This window comes from Ammospiza nelsoni, chromosome 18 (assembly GCF_027579445.1).
Source record: "Ammospiza nelsoni isolate bAmmNel1 chromosome 18, bAmmNel1.pri, whole genome shotgun sequence".
NCBI classification, from domain to species: domain Eukaryota; kingdom Metazoa; phylum Chordata; class Aves; order Passeriformes; family Passerellidae; genus Ammospiza; species Ammospiza nelsoni.
Window position 1 is genome coordinate 8686713 of NC_080650.1, and position 18666 is coordinate 8705378.

An 18666-nucleotide genomic window follows, 5' to 3' on the forward strand; every position below is an offset into this window, starting at 1 on the left:
AGGTTGGAAGGGGCACGTCCCTTGACCTTGTTCCTGGTACCACACCCACAGTGCATAGTTTTGGACACAGGCATACATGCCTTATCATGCCAGCTGTGGTCAAGTATTCACATGAAACCCAGGTTTCCAAAGAAGATGCTGCAGCTTGAAAGTGTTGCTGAAGAATCAGTTTCCTGTCAGTAAAAGTACCCAGTTTATTTCTGGGTTAAATTTAAATATCAATACATTAGAAGGATGTGGCACTGGGTTGAAAACCCATGATGGGGTGGTTGATCAAAACAGCCACATTTCTTTTCTGGCTGAACCAAAGTTTCTGATTTACAAGCTGCTTTGATGCCTTAGAGAGGCTGGGAGGTCACCAGAACTGCATGAATTGAACATTACCTTCTACAGACTTCTTTCAAATAATCATTATTTAATCGAGGATTGCATTTTTGGAAATTCAAACACTGTTTATTATCTGCCAAATGCTCAATGTTCTAAAAATAAAGTTAACACAAGAATCAGCCCTACAGAATCAATTTAGTGTCTCTTCTTTCCAAACTTTTTAATCTGTGATAATAAACATTATTCTTGTAAGCTATTTTATGTATTTTGTGACAGTGCAAGGCATTTAAATTAGCACCTCAAAAAGCTCACGAGCACAGATTTGTTAAGTTTTCCAACACTCAGTGGAAGAAAGTGAATGTTATTGCACTAGAAGTCTGCAACAGAGTTGGAAGGAGAAAATAATTAAGGCCTCTGGATTCTTTGAATCCTTTTACTTTAACCACAAGACCTTCCTTTTGCATCTGTGACTCAAAAATAGAAGTTATTTTCCTTCATTGTAATGAGATGTGGTAATAAGAATATGGAAACAATCTGTGGCCTCTGAAGCTGTGTAGAGATGTCACTACTGCATCTTAGAGTCACTTGGGGCTTTGTGGTCAACCAGAGATAGAATTTGAGCTGTCCTGATCCAAAAGCAGAGGCTCTTCTTCATTGTTGGGCTACAAAAGGAATCTGCATTGGCATTTTGCTCTAAAGGGACTGTGGTGTTCACATGTGATAAGGTTTGGTTCTGACCACTCCAATGTTATGTCATCCATGTCCATAGGAAGGATAGAGCAGCAGGAGTTCCTGGGCAGTGCTCAGTAGCTCTTGATGTCTGATTTACTCATCAGTCAATTCATTTACTGCAGCTTTGTGTGTGCAGTGATATGGCTCAGTGTTGTATAATTCATCTCCCTCTGCAAGAAACTCACTGTCCTGGTTTGCAATGAGACCTTGGAAATGTGTGAGTGTTGCTCAAAGAACTTCATTTTCCCCTCTTTCTGCTTCAGTTCCTGTTTTTTTACCATCTGCTTGACTTTACTGATTGCCTTTTGAACCTACAGAACTTCCCAAGGCAGGGAAAACTGTACTGTCCAGCTCTTTTGTCAGTCTCTTCATTCCAATATCACCCACCTACATTGCCAGGGAATAATAATAGACAGAAGTGTTTGAAAGCATCTTCATTTACATGCTTTCCAAAGTGCCTTTGTGTCTTATCATCAGGAGGCCATTTAAAATTATGTCAGACCTGGAAACCAGTGGTTTCGAATTTGGTTGACTCTGTGTTGTTGGGGATCATAGGGGGTGTAGAACAGGAAGACATAACAAAATCATGGGATGGTTTGGGTTGGAAAGAACCTTAAAGGTAATCGGGTTCCCATGGGCAGGGACACCTTCCACTATCCCGGGTTGCTCCAAGCCCCATCCAACCTGGCCTTGGGCACTTCCAGAGATCCAGGGGCAGCCACATCTTCTCTGACAAAAGATTACACAATTATACTCCTTAATGATTTTAAAAGCAGACAACACTGGAAGGCTGCCTCTGCTCCTGGATCTTCAGAGAAGAGTGAGACACCTGGTTTTGTTGGACTGGATGATGGATCTGATCTTCCTGGCCTTGTCCACAGAGAAACTTCCACTGACTGACCAGAGATGCAATTCCAATGCTCCATCCATTCCAGCATATCTCACCATATGGATATGCTTATTCCTGTGTAAAAACATTCACCCAGGGAGTAATATTATTACAGCAGTAAATCTGTGTCATGCTTATCCTTGAGGATATGAGCTCTTTAAGTGCTGAAAGCTTTAAGGAAGGAACACTGGTAGCCAGTGAAGGGAAATAAGAAAGAAAAATTCTGTTACTCCAAGGAATCTTGTATTTGACCTTGCCTAAGCTAGGGAGTAAATGGTATATTATACTCTCATTGTAAGACAACCCATATATGTGTGTCATCTTGACTAGGTTTTCTTTTTTTCCCCTCCAAAATTATATTTTTTGGGTGGTATTTGAGGATTTTTTCCCATTCATCTGCAGTTTGAGCAGCTCAGCAGCAAGGTCAAAACAGGGGGTACTGCTGCATGCAAGATACAAAGGAGGATCTTGCACCCCTCATATCTGTTAAGCTCACTGTGCATGAGCCAGAAGCATAAAAACATGTTATTTTTACTCAGGATTTCCCCAAAGTAAATACAGCTTTCTACCTTCTTTTGAACTCACATGAACTCTTCTGATGCCCAGAGGCTGCAGCCACACTTAAACCCAAGTTTTATTGTTCACCTGTGGGAAAAGCAAAGGCCCCATGTGTCTTCATCATTATGTGAGCAGAAAGTTTGGGTTAGCTGGAACCCGTGGCTGAAAGGAGAGGCCTTGGGATTGCTGTGTATCTCCTTTCTCAGGAATTATGTCTTTCCCTGGACTTGTCAGCAGTGGGACAGGTGGGTTATGGCATCCAGATCCAGTCCTTGAGGATTAAAGCTATAGACCTTTTGTCTTAACATTAATGCAAGGACTATTACCCATCTTACACTTTGGACCTGTGTAACTAGACGAAGAGAAATCAATGGAAACCAGGCCGTGGCTGTTTTCCCCATTCTATATTTTAAATAACAACTGTCTTTCTAACTGTTCTGGAGTCTGGAATAGAATAAATCCCTGGAGCGAAGCATTACATACAGAACACAAGTGATGTGGCCAGTTTTGAATGGATCCTTGGAGAGAAGGGTTATGTACAGAAGACAAATGATGTAGTCAGGGTTAAGTGAAAAATATGATTTATTGTCTGTTTCTACAGTTTATCTTGCTACCATTTTGTATACACACTTTATAAAATACCATTATATTTAGTGCCAGATCTTGTTTGTATGTGCTAGTCAATTATAAAGCTCAACAAGGACCCCCTACAGTTCTTAAAATAGCTAGACATATTTTTGTTCCAATGAGTTCACCATTTCTAACTACACAATAAGTTTTATTTACTTCCTATATCTCTATTATGGCTTTTTGGTCATTTTAGTCTGATTCTGTTCTTTCTTCATGGATAGATTCCAGACAGTAAAGGCAAAGCAGCTCAGGGAGGGCTGGATGCTGTTTCTGTTTAACAGCCTGAAACATTTCCACTGATGTTACATGGGGATGATTAAAAGGAAATTTTCTCCGTGTAGAAACCTTCGGGGGAAAACACGTTAGGAGAAGGAAGACAAAGAACATTACAAATAAACTCTATCCCTCTGCTGATATTATGTCAGCAAACCCACTTCCAGCTGAGATCGTTGCACAAAGGCCCTGGTTCCTGCTCCAACAAGGAATCAGCCTTTTCCCAACAGAGCTCTTTGGGTGGAGGAATGCTCATGTTTGCATCAGTCCTCATTGTCTCTGGAAACAGCCTCAACATCGATGGACAGGAGTTCAAGAACTACTCAAACTGCCAGATTTGCAAAATTTTCATTGTAGAGGCTCTTCAAGACCTGGAGTACCTCCTGTCTCCACTTGTTTGTAAAACTGTGCTGCCTGCAGTAAGAGTGTTCATATGCATTTGTGGGAAAGCCCAGGCACAAGTAACCATCAAGGATAAGGCTTGTGGATGATCTGCTTGTGGAGGGGGCACAATTTTATTGTCTATTATTGAGCTACTCTGAAATAGTTTTCAAAACAACAGCTTTCTGCTTTTAACAGCTGTAATTGTTACTAGGAAAAGATGAGAAGAGGAGCCTCACTGCACCCTCTTGAAGCTTTTTCTTTTCATAGAAAACTGAGATTTTTAGTATGGAAGAGAAATATTTCTCTTTTGCCCCTTTCTTTTAGGTAAGAGAAGACATGAATCCATTCACATTCCCCTATATCTAGCAATGGTGAGGTTTCATAGTCTTCATAAAACATGCCAAGTGTTTTAGCTAAAGAAGATTAGGACATAGCTACAAAGCTGCATTAAAAATCAGAGACTCTTCATTAAGAGGATATTGGATATTAATTGTCTATTGAAACTGACAAATATTTCATAAGCGAGTTCTTTTCTGCTTGAAGTCAGATCACTGGTGCATTTGCCAATGAGAGACCACTAATAGAGATACAGCCTGTGGGCAAGTGCTACAGAGAATATTGTGGTGTTGTGTTACAGGAGAGGGATGTAATTTGAGGGCATTTATGTCCAAGAGCTGTCATTTTTGATGAGGCTGGGCACAGAAGGACAACACAGTGGCCAGTTGCGCAGTGCCGCGGAGGTGACAGGGAGCTGGAGGTGCTCTCCCACTGCAAACTGGGGGACCAGTCCAAGCAGCCAGAGATGGCAACAGGCCGGGTCATGGCAGATTGATTTGTCCTGAACCCAGGAAAATCCTTGGAGGGAAAGGAGCTTAAAGAAAGCTGTTGGTAATAAGCAGAATTGGTTTTTAATAGGGTTCTCAGAGATAGAACAGAAATAAAATCTGTGTTTGCATACAATGGAAGGAGAAGCAGAAAGTGCAGAGCAGCAGTGACTGTCTTGATCTGAAAGGCTCAGCAAGCAGAGCTTAGGAAGCCAGGCTCCATTAAGATCCTATCCATAATGCATGAGGTTTGGAAACCCAGGGGACTGCCCAACAAAAATGGAAGAATCCTCCAAACTCCCCCTCCGAAGGCGAAAGCGCTAGGTTGTCTGTCCCAGAAGGGGCCTGTGAGGAGGGCACTTTGAGTAAGTAATGGCTCACTTGGCAGAGGTGATGGAGCACTAATGCACTGCACGGAGAGCACCCGCCCTCCCCACACTTGCACGCTCTGTGTTCAAGGATCACCGCGGGCAAACAGCGCTGGGCTTAGTTCATCAGCATTAGTCTGAAGTTTGTTTTATTTTGGGCAGATTGTGGGACACAATTCCTGCCTTCAGTTTTCTGTCAGACTGGGAATACCATTGCTCTCCCTTCAACTTAATTAAACCTTAAACGTTTAAATGTTAACCCTTTATTTCTCTGGTGTGGTTCTAAAAAGATTAGGTGTCTAGTTCACCAGTTCTTGAGTTTAGAAGAATTCACATGAAGAATGGTGGTTCACACGACTGAAGGACTAGAACAGAGTGGCCAGCCTGAAAATGTGCCTTTGGATTTTTCTTGACACACTGACTGATTTGGTCCTCACATGTTTTCTTATCTTTTCTGCTGAAGCTGTGTGCCAGACCTGCTATCCTTCACTGCAGTCCTGTTTCTCATTTCTCATTCATGTGATATTTTTGAGTCTTCAGCATAAATACAGTATTGAAAAAGCAGAATCATTAACTGAAATAGTTTCTTCATTAGAGTTATTTCTGCTGGAACAAAGATGCAACATGCACTGATTGGAATGACTGAATAAAATGGAGCTTGGAACTGAGGAGATATTTCCCAGGTGTCCATGTTTTATCTCCCTGTGGGCTTTGCATTGTACAGTAACACAGACCTGATCTGACCTTTGGGATCTTCACAACTGTGGTGTCTGATCATTTCCACCTCAAAGAAGACAGAGGATCTGTCAGTTCACACATGTCCAATTTATTTGCAGCACACTACAGAATTTTGGAGAATATAAAGCCTCCATCCCAGACACCACAAAGTCTTTAGCTACCTTACACTTTGGCATCAGCTGAGAGAACAGCTGGAGCAGCAGGGATGGAAGTCACAGTACCAGAAACATCTTTGGCTCCACTGAAATCAAACTTGGCAAAGTATAATGGTAAATTTGCTTCTCAGGCCTGAGAGATGACAATTCCTTCTTCTTTCCCAGTAAGACCTGCTGCCTGGGGTTCAGTTTGACAAGTAAGAGAGATCTTGTTGAGAGATCTTCATGATCTTGAGCTGGTGGAGTGCGTCTGGAGTGCAACAAAGAGAAGATACCTGATTATTCAGATAGATACCTGATTATTCAGATTTATAGCTCAATAGCTTGGGGGAGACTGCAAATACCATTGATCCTTTGTCTGAAGCAAAAGCAGAAATATAATTCTTTACCCAACTATAAAAGGGACCTGATATTAGTTTTAGAGTATATACAAGGCTGATGTAAAGAGAGAAGGGATCCAATTTTCTTTTTGGTGGATAAAATAAGAGAAAACAGTCTACACTTAAGCAAGGAACCTCAGAAAAGAGTTTAGGAAACCTTTTCAAATGATAATGACAATAAAGTACTGAAATTGATTTCTTAGGGAAGTTGAAAGCCTTTTATAGGAATTTATATAAGGACAAATGAATCTCACTGCAGAGCAGGGAGAAGGACTAGATTGCAAGGCTCTTCCAGGCTATGATCCCACAATTTTATAGTTTGGTTATAATTTGGGCAAAATCCTGGGCTTGTGCTGCAGAATTTGTTTTGCTCCCGTTCTATCCATCTGTCATAGACAGAATGGGACAAAGCCAGGAAAGTTTTTTCTTGCGCATCTTTCTTGTTCTTGTACATCTCTCCATTTAGACACAGAGTGTTCTTGCCCCAGCCTGGAGTCCAAAATCTAACCCAATGAGTTTAAAATGACTGAGAAATTTAGAGAGAACTGTTTCTAAACTCTGCAGTTACACACTTGGCCTGTTCCCACATTGGCACATGATCCATCTGGATCCTGTGAGGCCAAGGTAAATGCTGAGCAAGTCTTTCTCAGCCTTTGTGCCAGCACTTGGGAGTCTGGCAGCACTGGCAGCAGCCTCCAGTGGGGCACTGTCCATCCAGATATGTTTCAGGGTCAGCACGTGCCAGGTGGCTCCAGCTGCACATCACACACCACTTGTTGAGGGAAGTCAAGACATAACCATGCTTCCTTTTAGGACAAACTGATTTATTCAAGCGTGGTTGTCATTGTCACTGACCTTAGGTAGGTTTTGAAGAATATATGACCTATGGGTTTGTATTTGGCCCATAAAACTTTTACTCCTTCTACCTATTTACAGACCTGTAAAACCCCATGTGACATTAGGCTCATCTGGGTGTGATTTAGTATTTTTTTACCTCAAGGCAGCTTCATGTATTGCATTAAATGAAAAAGCCCTCAGTTTTGGGAGTTGTAGCTCTGTGTCTGTGATATTTTTCTCAGCCATTCTATGCACTTTGCCAGGGATTGTGTTACTTCTACTTCATGAGAGCAGAAAGTCACCTTGTAGGAGCAGCAACTGCAGGCAGTGGGCAATAACCTGCCTAGTGATGTTAATATTAACACTCAGTTATCATGAACCACACTCTCACTGCATGCAGAACTCTTTCATAAAGACAGTTCCACCAGGGATCAGCAATAGAGACCATATTCAGAAAGTTCCCAGGTGTATGGAGAAGCTCCTGAACACGGATGTTTCAGATTGACATGGAGAGACTGGTACTCTAGTTATGTTTGTTTCCTTTAAGTCCAAAATATTTGTGGATTTCCCCAGCAAAGCATCAGAAATCCTGAGGAAATTTTCTGATCTGTTATAAGGGGCTAGAAAAAAATCCATTTAAAAAAACAGAGTCTAAAATACTTTATTTTCATTGCATATCTCTGCAGTTTTTCAGCAATGCCTTTGTATCCTTCGAAACAGGTCTGTGCCAGGCTGGATTTTGCTGTGCCTGAGCAGGATGCATTAGGTCTGCTTGTCATTGCCATGACCTTTGTCTCTGGATGTCTTTGTGGCACTCAGGTGCTGCAGCTCCTGGGAGCTTTTCCCTTCTCACCAATCCCTGAGCCACTGGTGGCCGCTCTTCCAGTGGGACTGAACAATTTCTACTCTTCCCACCTCTGCACCCTGCCATTGGGAAACAGACCACAGAAGGAACAGGTGTGAGTTCTAAGGGATGAAAAGGTGTTAATTGATTGTATTTCTGTTTGAACTTTCTCTTCCCTCTTATATCCACTAGGTTGTCTGTACATTTTGCTGTAGATACTGAGAGAATTTTATAGCAGGTTTCTACTCAGATACCTTGGTCCAGGGTCTTCTGTTTCGCTGTTGAGATACTGGTCTGACAAACTCAGAAGTGAGTTGTTGATCTCTTCAGAATATTAGAAGGGTCCCAATAGAAGGTGAGATGGAAGGTTGGTGCTTCTTGCATAGAGCTGTCAGCAGATTCCCAGGCTCCTGTGCAGGGAGGAGGAACTGGCGGGAATCCTCTTCAGCCTGGGAGGAATTGGTTTCACTGTTGGAGACAGCAGTTCTGAGGAGGATCATGAAGAATAGCTGAAATCAACCTAGACTCTTGGAAAAGAGATTCCAGGTGAGTACAGGATCCTTTCATACCTCCGGACATGATTTTGCAGCAAGTCCAGAGCTCAGCTTGTTTTGAAAGCAGAGATACTTGTCTGCAATTATTGCTGAGCTAGGGAGGGCACAGTTAAGATAGATAAACTTGTCAGCTGTGTCAGCTGTGCTGAGGGAAGAGCAGAAGGGCCAGCTGGAAGGTTGAAAAAGACCTGAGATGCAGATAGTGAGGTGGTTCTTGCACAATGCTGCAAAATGGTTGAGAGTATTCTTGGTTCTTATGTGCCGATTACAAAATTATTACAGAAAAGAGACATGAGTGATGGGCTAAGAGGGTCATATTATCACCAGGAATCATGTTTGGTGTTGGCAACATATTTTTGTAGGCACGCAGGGCTGAATCTTCTAATTTGAGCTCCCCTTGCTATCCTGGGGATTAATTAGGCTCCTCCTTCTGCACACTCTCTGTTTGCTTATCATCCATCTTTCATATTTATCTCTTTAAAACAATGGCTTGCTGATTTTCTCCAAAAGTTTTTCATAGTTGTGACTGTTAGCTCTTTCTAATGTACTTCTTTGGGAAAATCTGGTTGTATAGGATTCGGAGATATCTAATTTGAGACTGGCAGTTGAAATGTTGCCTGAATGGCTGCTGGACTTGGGTTGTCTCCATGGCTGGTGAGATCCCCTGAAGGGTCTCTTGGAAGGAAGACTGAATGGCCCTAGCAGGAATTTCCTTTAAATTCTACTATTGTTTTTATATAAAACCAATAATAAACATAACTGGGGCTTGTAGGACCTAACCAAAACAGTCTCTTTGCTCCAGTGCCTGAGAGCCAGCAGAGGGAGTGTGAGGTAACATTGAACATCCCTGGGCAATGCAGGATGGAGACACCCAGAAAAAAACTGGGGCACGAAAGTACTAAGCATCATATTCCTTTCAGATCCCATTAGGAAGGAAGGCTAAATAATCAGCCCACCAAACATAAAAATATGGTGGTGGTAACAAAACCCATTTTAATTGCGTGCTTCTAAGTGGATATTAGCAACAATAACATTAAACAAAATTGAGCCATAAAAAAGTACTCAGGAGTGTCGTATTCCAAGCGAGCACTAGAACCTGATGAGACTTGGGATGTGCTCTCTCCATTCCAAATGCTCCCAGGAAAGAGGTGAAAATCTGTGCTTTGCCCTTGGCATGTTCAGACTGTTGTGTTTGTTTCTATATTGCTCTCTTTCTCTCCCCCTCTCAATAACTTCTGGGTTTCAATCACTGTTTTGCTCAGTCACAGCGAAAGATGTTTAATGCATCTTCATTAATATACATGAAATGCTGTTCCTGTTTTCTGTTGAGGAGGTAACTGGGGCTTTTCCATCTCAGGTCTGAGCTGTGTGTGTGAAAGTGAGAGAGACAAAGAGAAAGGGAAGGAGAAGTGGGAGAGAGAGTTGGTTTGTGTCCATATGTAGGTAGTTTAAAAAACCCAATCTTTTCTGTTCTTGTAGAATATATGTTACATATCTAGGAGACACTCAAAGCAGAGATTTGTGTCAAGTAGGGTGAGAAGGGGAGTTTTTTCCAAATTGTTAAATTTTCAGGCTTGTCAGCCAGCTCTTAATCAAATTGGTGTGTGTCATGTTGGAATGTGTGTCATGTTCTGGCTTCTTCATCAGAATTTCCTATCACAGAAAATCAAACATCTTCTACAGAATTTAAACTGGATGGCCCTTTTTCACTCCTCTGTTTGCATGACAGATCACACTGGTACAGAAATCAGACTGAGCTTCTTGTATATCAGTGTATCAGAAGTTATAGCAAAGGAATAACAAAAATAACAGGACATACACTTGGATTTCTAATCAATCATGAAAGTAATTACAGCTCATCAACCACTTGGCCTTGTCTAGGCCATTTCTTATGCTAATAAAGGGAAATATTTTTGCTATCAAAATAAATCCAAGTGTTTTCACTGCTCAGAACAGGAAGATTTACCATTGGGTCACTTTGAAATTACAGTGGTATGATAAGGATAAATTATCTGATGAAAATAAAACATCTTTTTCTGTGGTATAGTCAGGAACATTAACTTTTCCTTGGAAAGGTTGTTCCTTGCTCCAGTCAGATCCTGTCCAGTGATTTTCTCCCTAAAAATGTATGCATTATAATCTGTGTGTAAGTTCTAGTCTAAGAAAATAGTTTTGTAAAGCAGGGAAAAATCAGCATCAACTCGAAGCATGAAATATCTGGAGGTTTGACTCATAAGGCAAATCAAAAGAGTTTTTTATGTACAACTTGGTAGAGAAATGTAAGACAGAAATGGTCTGATAATGTAAAATGTTTCATAAAGTCACAAATGCTGTGAGGTTGCAAAAGAAACCCAGAACATGCAACATAAAACCCAAAGGAAAAAACTCTGGGGAAAATCCATTAAAGATTATACAAAGGAGTGTAATTTCTCAAGGTAAAAAGAGAAGATGAAATTTGTTCTTGAGTGAGTCAGAGAACAGAGGAGCACATTTCTAGGAAATATGATAAAAGTACAGCCACTGACTAGGACAGAGTATCATTCCTAGAATACTTTAATTGCTGCACTGTTCAGGATTAGGGACCAGAGACACTCTTCAATTTCAAAGATTTTTTCACTACTTCACTACATAGCAGGTAATATTTCATATTCTTGCAGCTCCTCTCAGCAAATGGTTTTAAAGAGCTTTAATTAATGCTTCAAATTCCCTTTGTGATCAACAAATGGTGGGCTCATTGCTCACGCAGGGGATGGGAGAGGAGTGTGAAGTGCAGCTCTGGATGGATGGGCCTTTCCAAGGTCTGGGCACTGCTGAGTCAGTGCTGCCCAAAGAAAAACACCTGGTCTGGGTAACCAAACACCTCAGCCTCAACTGTGCATGTGAACTGGCCACCAACACCTGCCAGTGTTCTGATAAAAATATGTCCAAAAATTTGACATACAACGTGTGAAGAAAGTGAAATTATTTGGCAACTTGTGCTGAGCTGTGGTAGACATTTGTTCAATTGTTCTTGACAGAAAGGGTTTTATCCCAGATGACACCTCATAAGCATTATTTGGCCCTCATTTTATATAGTCCAGATGAAATCCAGAGTACTGGAATGAAGAATGCTGGATTTTGACACAGAAGTAGAGAATATCAGAATCTGAACCAATATTTGAAAAGAATCAAAGGCTCTTTTGTCTACTTTGACACCTGATACTCTGCAGCAAAGATTTCCACTTCCAATGAATAAAACTGCCCTAGGCTTGTTTCTTCCTCCAAATATCCAGGGAGTAAATCTCTCCAATTGTTCCAAACTGCATCAATATACAATATCAGGAGGAATGTGCAGGAGAATGGGTATAATGTGAAAAATCTACAAGGCTGAAAATAAAAACTAAACAACCCTCTGATCTGCAGCCTAATCCCATGGTGCAGCTGACCCAGAATTGTAATGCAAATATTGTAGTTCAATCAGGCTATTTTAAGACAGGATAGGAATGAGGCTTCTACTTTCCCCAGAAGGAATGTACATCATTGCCTCTTCTTTAATTTCCTTTTGATTAAAAAAATATTAGACTGTCTGAAGAGTATGTGCTATCTTTTCTGTGTGTTGAGGGAAAGAGGAAAATCAAAAGGAATGAGAAATACAGGTGAACTTGTCAATTCAGGTTCACTGGGAAAAGCTTAGAACTCTTTGTTAGATGCTCTTTATGTGCTGTAATTTGGCTGATTAGAAAATGCAATTTCTTTGTTTTTGCATTCTAAAATTCTGAGATCTTCCTGTGAGTTTCTAGACAAGGGGATAAGAGTCAAGTTTCTGTGTAGTTCTTTCTTCCCTCCCCAGTTGTTCCAGGTTTATTTGTATAGCCATTAGTTCAGTGAGATTCTATTCTCTCCTCTTCTCTGTGAGGTTTGATACCTAGATCAGTCTGAAGCTGAGCTTTATTGCCACATTTCCTGCAGCCAACCCAAACAACCAGTGGCAAACCCTTTATTTTTGAGCTTCCCTTGTTTTTTTGAGGTTTGCAAAATAGTTGCAAAATGAAAGAAGGTCTTAAAAAAATTTCCAACTGGTTTGCTATGTTTTTATTCTTGAATTGATTGTGCTGGCAGTTTTCTATGTGTTCTTTGTCTGCTTTGGAGCCAAAGGGTTCACTTGTGTGGCTGACATGTGACTTTGGAGCAGCTGCCAGAGTCTTTGAATAGCTGATGGCTCAACCTATCCAGCCCCAAGAGATTTAGTGGAAACCATTTTTACTGCTTTTCACATTCTCTCAAAAGTGTTTGGGAAATGTCAGATGCAGAAAGCGTCCCTGAAATGACTCTCCAGGACGTGATGGAGAGAGTGGCTTTTCCTGACAGCGTCATGGAGACTCCAGAGAACAGGATAATATTTAGACCAAAAAAACCCACAAAACCAAACCAAACCAAACCAAACCAAAAGAAAAACAAACAAATAAAAACCCAAACAAAAACAAAACGAAACAACCAGATGATGGCTTTGCTGTTAAGAAGACAATATCAGAGAAGGTTGAGGAAAGAGAACTGCCGACAGAGAGAGTGAGCTATAGGTTTTACCAGGAATATCCTTAGGCAAGGGAATATTGATGAGGTTGAAGCCCATGAATTTCTATTCTCATGTTTGGTTTTACTGTCCCATGACTGGTTTGCTTTTTGTAGCTGTGGAATGGCAACAGGGTGAATCTGGGGCTGAGATAATGATACTATACATGAAGATTTGCATGTGGTAGTGAAAACCAGACTGCACTGTATTAACATACACATGCACACAGGTAAAGTGATGCTTAGAAGTTCTTTAATGCCTGACTTTAGACAGCCCTGTGTTCCACTGAGGTTTCTCTCAGTAGTATGTACTATTATGTAACAGTTTCTGTTACTTTGTGTGTCGATCTGTCACTCCCACACTGCTCTGCTAAAGCCAAAGACAGTTGCTTCGCACATGAAACTTGAAAATGTGAAATTTTAAACTCTTCATGGATTTCAGACACTTATCTCTCCTAAAGATGATCATTTGATGCAAACTATAGAAATGTTCCTGGATCTGAAAGCTTTGCAGTATTAATTGGAGCATGGAGGAATTCTTTTTGCAGTTCTGCATGTTGATGAAGGGAATAAAATTTTTGTTTCATGCAGTCCAGGACTGTCTGGTACTGCAGTGCTCCGGGCCACAGAACTGTTGGGCTGAGTATTTTATGTGAAACAAGTGACAAGATCCTGAGTGAAATGGAGCTGGCAGTTCCAAACAAATGGCCATACAACTGTGCCTGCAATTTTCACAGTGTGTTTTTAGGTTTTGTAAAGACAATCCCCATATTTGGTTTTCATAATTTGTAAAGTTTCTCTTTTTTTTTTTTTTTTAGCTTCTTCCTCTCTTTTGCAATGCATTAGTTACTATAGTAACTATGCTGAGAATGATATAGAAAGAGTCTAGTGCACCCTAGCAGTGAAATAGAAAGCCACTTTATATAATAGTTGGAAATTTATATCATGGGTTTGAAAATACAGCAGTTTTGTGGTGGTTCCCATAACCACATATGTGGTATAAGTATATATAGCACTCTTAGGTCATCACTGGTAATTACCCTCTGCTGCCGAAATCCAAAGGATGGCAACTGGAATTCTTCACCTCAGACAAAGCTCTCTGACATCCACAGCCAAGTACTTCAGCACCATCCACTGTCACCTCCTGAGGAAGTTCAGTTGTTATGAAAAATTGCACCTGTAGGCACAACTCTCTGTTACACTGGATTTAACTTCCAACATTCAACAGGGGCTGCCACAGGGTTCTATCTGCACTGGTCAGTCCAGCAGGGATAGATTCCATGCCTACATTCCATGTCTATATTCCATACCTATATTCCATATCTATATTCCATGTCTGTGCTCCCATCCCTCTAGTACAACAGCCACAGAGGTTGGGCTGTGATCCTGTTATCTCTTTAGCTGCCCTGCTCTGAGTCAGTGTTTTCACAGGTGAATGCCAAACATTGCAGGAAGCAAAGGCAGAGTAGAAAGTATTCCTGAAGCCAGTTCTGACCTGTTGCTCCTGCATAGCTCCAGGAGATACTGAAGTATGAGCTATTTGTTGATAATGATGTATTACATACCTGGTAACTTTGGCCTCTTCTGGTAATAAGAGACTTTTTTCTTTTTCAGGGAGCATATTTAAGCACAGCCTGGTGTAAATTCATACTGTAGTAATTGTGCTCTACCTATCCCTAGAGTTCTGAGTGAAAGCATTACCATTCATTACTTCCTGTCCGAAACTCAGGGCTGCCAGCTCTTGTGATTTTATGGAGTCTCAGGATAGCTGTATTTTCAAAAAGTCCCAGCTCCTGAAGCAATGCAAATATGTGAACTCTATTTCATTACATAAAGGACACACTTTTGGTTTTCTCAGCTGGGGAAATGTCTGAACTAGTAACTCAGTGCACTGTAAGACTGGGGGGGAAAATTTAATTCAAAAATATATTCTTTTTAAGAAAGTCTCTTACTTAAGCATGACTGAGAAGTTTTGTATGTTTGCACTTGATAACAAGGTATTGTTTATTTATTTTTGCTGCCATAATCTACTTGGGAGCTTGGATATCCCTCCCTCACTGGTAGAACATCCTTTTCATTACCTCATAAAACAGTGAAGATTAAACCAGAAACCTATTTAAAAATGTTTTGAGATTTTTTGATGGAAGCTGTGAAAAACACATCTGTCCTCTTAAATATGCATTAATGTATAAAGCACATTAAAAATTCAGTCCTTAAAATCTTCATCACGTGACCTGAAAATCTGCTGATGTTTCTTTTGACTCTTGAAGGCAGATTCTCAAGGAGCTGCCTAATTTCTTACTTTAATTCCACAAAACCCTTCAGAGCTGCCTGGTTCTTAGGAGCAGAGAGGAAGAGGGAATAGTTGAGAGAGAAAAATGGCAGGGAAAGGGAGGAAAAGTCTGTGTGTGCCTGTGGTTCCAGCACAGAGCTTTCAGGAAGCATGGAAAGCACTGAGCAGGGAAAAAATGGTGAGTAAATTGTTTCCCAACTACTGGCTTTCTGCAAGTTTTCTTGGATTTAAACTCCTGGAACTGACCACTGACGCAACACTTGGCTGATGGTCTCACCTCATCCACTCCTCTCCCCTACACTGGCCATGGCCTGAGTTTCATCATATCCCCCATCCAAGCTTGTGTTTTTCCCTTGTGAATCCATTTGCTTACAGGATTCCTCACCGTGCAGTAGTAGGATGTTTATTTCCATAACATGAACTGTTGGATTCCTGTAACTTGGAGCCTGGAGAAGGAGGAAGGAGCAGGAGAGAGAGAAATGTTTCTGTACAGACCTCTGGCTACAGAGCCCAGTAACCTCTCCAAAGCACTGTCAAATCTCAGCCAACTTTGAGAAGGGTTTGGAATTGTGCTCCAGGCAGGCCTAGGAGAAATTTGCATTGTTCACATTATTGCTGGTATTCTCTGCTTTCTGAACAACAGCCAACAGGAAATTCCTGGGACAAATCTTTCCACTATTTTTCTTTAATAAAATATTTAGGGAAAACAAAAAGAAGGGCAAGAGAGTGAAACCAAGCTGTACAGAACAAAGAAGGCAATATCAAACTCAAATCACAGATATGTAAAATTTTGAGCCTCCTTTGTGATTTTACTTTTTGTTCTGAAGGATTTATGACTTCACGTGTGTTGTTCCTGTGACATCAGATGGTGTTGCCATGGGAACCATTTTATTGTCAAAAACAAAAGAATTTTGAAGAGTTCCTTAGCAGCACGGGACACAGAGTGCAGAGGATAAAGAAACTATTTTTATCTAGATGATAAATCTGTTTAATTAGACTCATGATTTTTCAGCTCTGTCCTGCTAGAAGCAAAAATAAATCTGGCAAAAACAATAACTCTTGCACCTGTTAATCAGGGACTGAATTTTTCCCTACATGCAAAATCTTGGGAATTTCCTTTCTTGTCTCCCCCTCCAAAACACTGATAGCTTCCAAATGCTTTAGCATATGAGGAGAAACAACAATCTGCTCATGTAAGCTTTGCAGGAGCAAGCAAAAGGAAGTTTGTGTTGCTGTGGGCCTGGTTGCTTTAAATTGATGAAGTATAATGAGCAAAATGAAGCATTGAGAATTCATATTTTTCCTTCCATAATACCTCCAAAATGGAATTTCATGACAGTTTTCATAGTTCATGTTATTAAATGTAGAGGTTTATAGTTTGTACTGAGACCTGTAGGAATGATGGATCCAATGGACCCATAAGTAAAAAAGAACAAAACGCCGTGATTAGGTATGGTTTAAATGTAGAATAATGTTCAAACCCTGCTGACAATGACATGGGATCAACCAGCTAAAAACTAACAGTTAATATGGAGCAAATCTGGTAGTTTTAGATTAATAAAAATAGCAAGTGTGTGGTGTATGAGCTCACTGGTAGCATGCACTGCCAAGTCCTACAATCCAATCTAAATGTGTATCGACACACAGCCCAGTTTTCCTTAAGGAAAATATCAACACGGGTTCTGAGAAAAAGTTGTTTGAGGAAATTTTAAAATTCCTTCCACATATGTATCCTGCCCTGGTTAAGATTCTGCAGCTGCTGAATTCAGTGCCCCAGCACTGTTGCTGTATTTCGAAAGACAAGTGATCTCATTGCCATATATTTGCTGGAGTAAAAGGAATATGCACAAGGGGATAGGTAGGTTAAATGCCATATGGTTAACCCCAACGTTCCTGTTTTAAATTATTCCCCATCTTTGGATGTATATCAGCATTTCACAATATTTTGCTGATCTTTTCCTTTGTAATGAGGTAACCTGGGGAGAGAGAGAATGATAGTGACTGTAATTACTTCAAATTTATATCTGCTCTCTGTCCAATCCACCTCTACAAACGTATTCCTGTAGACCTAAACAGCTTAGAAGTGGATCTGAGGGAATATCAAGGATGCAGAATCCCAGCATGGGAAGGAGAAGGAAAGTGCTGCTTAAACATTGACACATTGCCAGATGTAGTGCTTTTTAACATTGGCGGAGGCTTGTTCACACTTGTCAAATCACACTGTGCTTGCTAATGTTGCATTTTCATCAAATATATTAGCTCGCTCTCTATTCCCACTCTCAAGCAATCCTTTTATTTTCATTTTTCCTTCCTTACCTTCATTCCCCATTCTTTGTTTTCCCTTTTTGCCCTCATGGTTATTTTCTTTCTTTATTTCTGCCTGGCTTCCCCTTGTCAGCTGAGAAAAATCAGTCTGACCCAGTCTCCCTTTTTTTCAAACACGTAGGTTAAGCAGATGCCTGCCTGGAGGAATTTACAGTCTCAGCCTGATGTACAACATGCAAGGAATACATAGGCTGATATTCCAGAGTGGAAGTAGTTAGCTATTAATCAGCAATTGAAGGATGCATGAAAAAAGCACATTTGGGATCTTCTTAGGGGAAAAAAAAAGGTAAAACAGTGAATGTCTGCCCTGAAGGAAAGGGATCTTTTTTTGGTGCACCAGTGGGTAGTGTCAGTGAAGAAACTGAGTTCTGACCTGAGGAGCATTTTGTGTGGAATACTAGGATGCACCAGAAATAACAGGTTACAGTATCTGGGAGTTTCTGATAGGTGAAAAAGTGGCTCTTAAATTAGTTGTGAAAACAAGCTAAGGTTTATGGAAGGATTTAATAAAAATATCATAGAGTAGCAGAATATTCCCTCTTCCCTTTCATTTTAACTGCACACAAAAGCATCAGGATTCTCATTCCTTTGCCCCCTCAGCTCCTTTCCCCATTTCCCTGTCATGTGGAAGGATAAAAAGAGAGCATTGAACTCGGAGTGTCTGATTGGGTTGGACAGGAGAAATACTGAGAAGTACTTTGCTGAGGGCAGGTCTGTAGGCAGGGAAGGAGGGTGAGGGGAAGGGAGTTGTCCTGAAAGGCTCTTATCTGGGGTCTTATCTCTTTCATCCAAGTGGGGGATGGCTGACAAGTGCAGACACTTGGACAAGGCCAGCGCTAAAGCAGAGCATTGCCCTTCAGTGGTTTGAGAGCTGCTGCTGGAGGGAGAATGTTCAGCAGAACAGAATCCTCGAGGATCACTGAGACAGCCTCAGCTGTGTAGAGTTTGCTGTCTAGCTGGCAGTGGGTGGTTTTAGGGGCAGGGATCATACTGTAAATAAATAATTT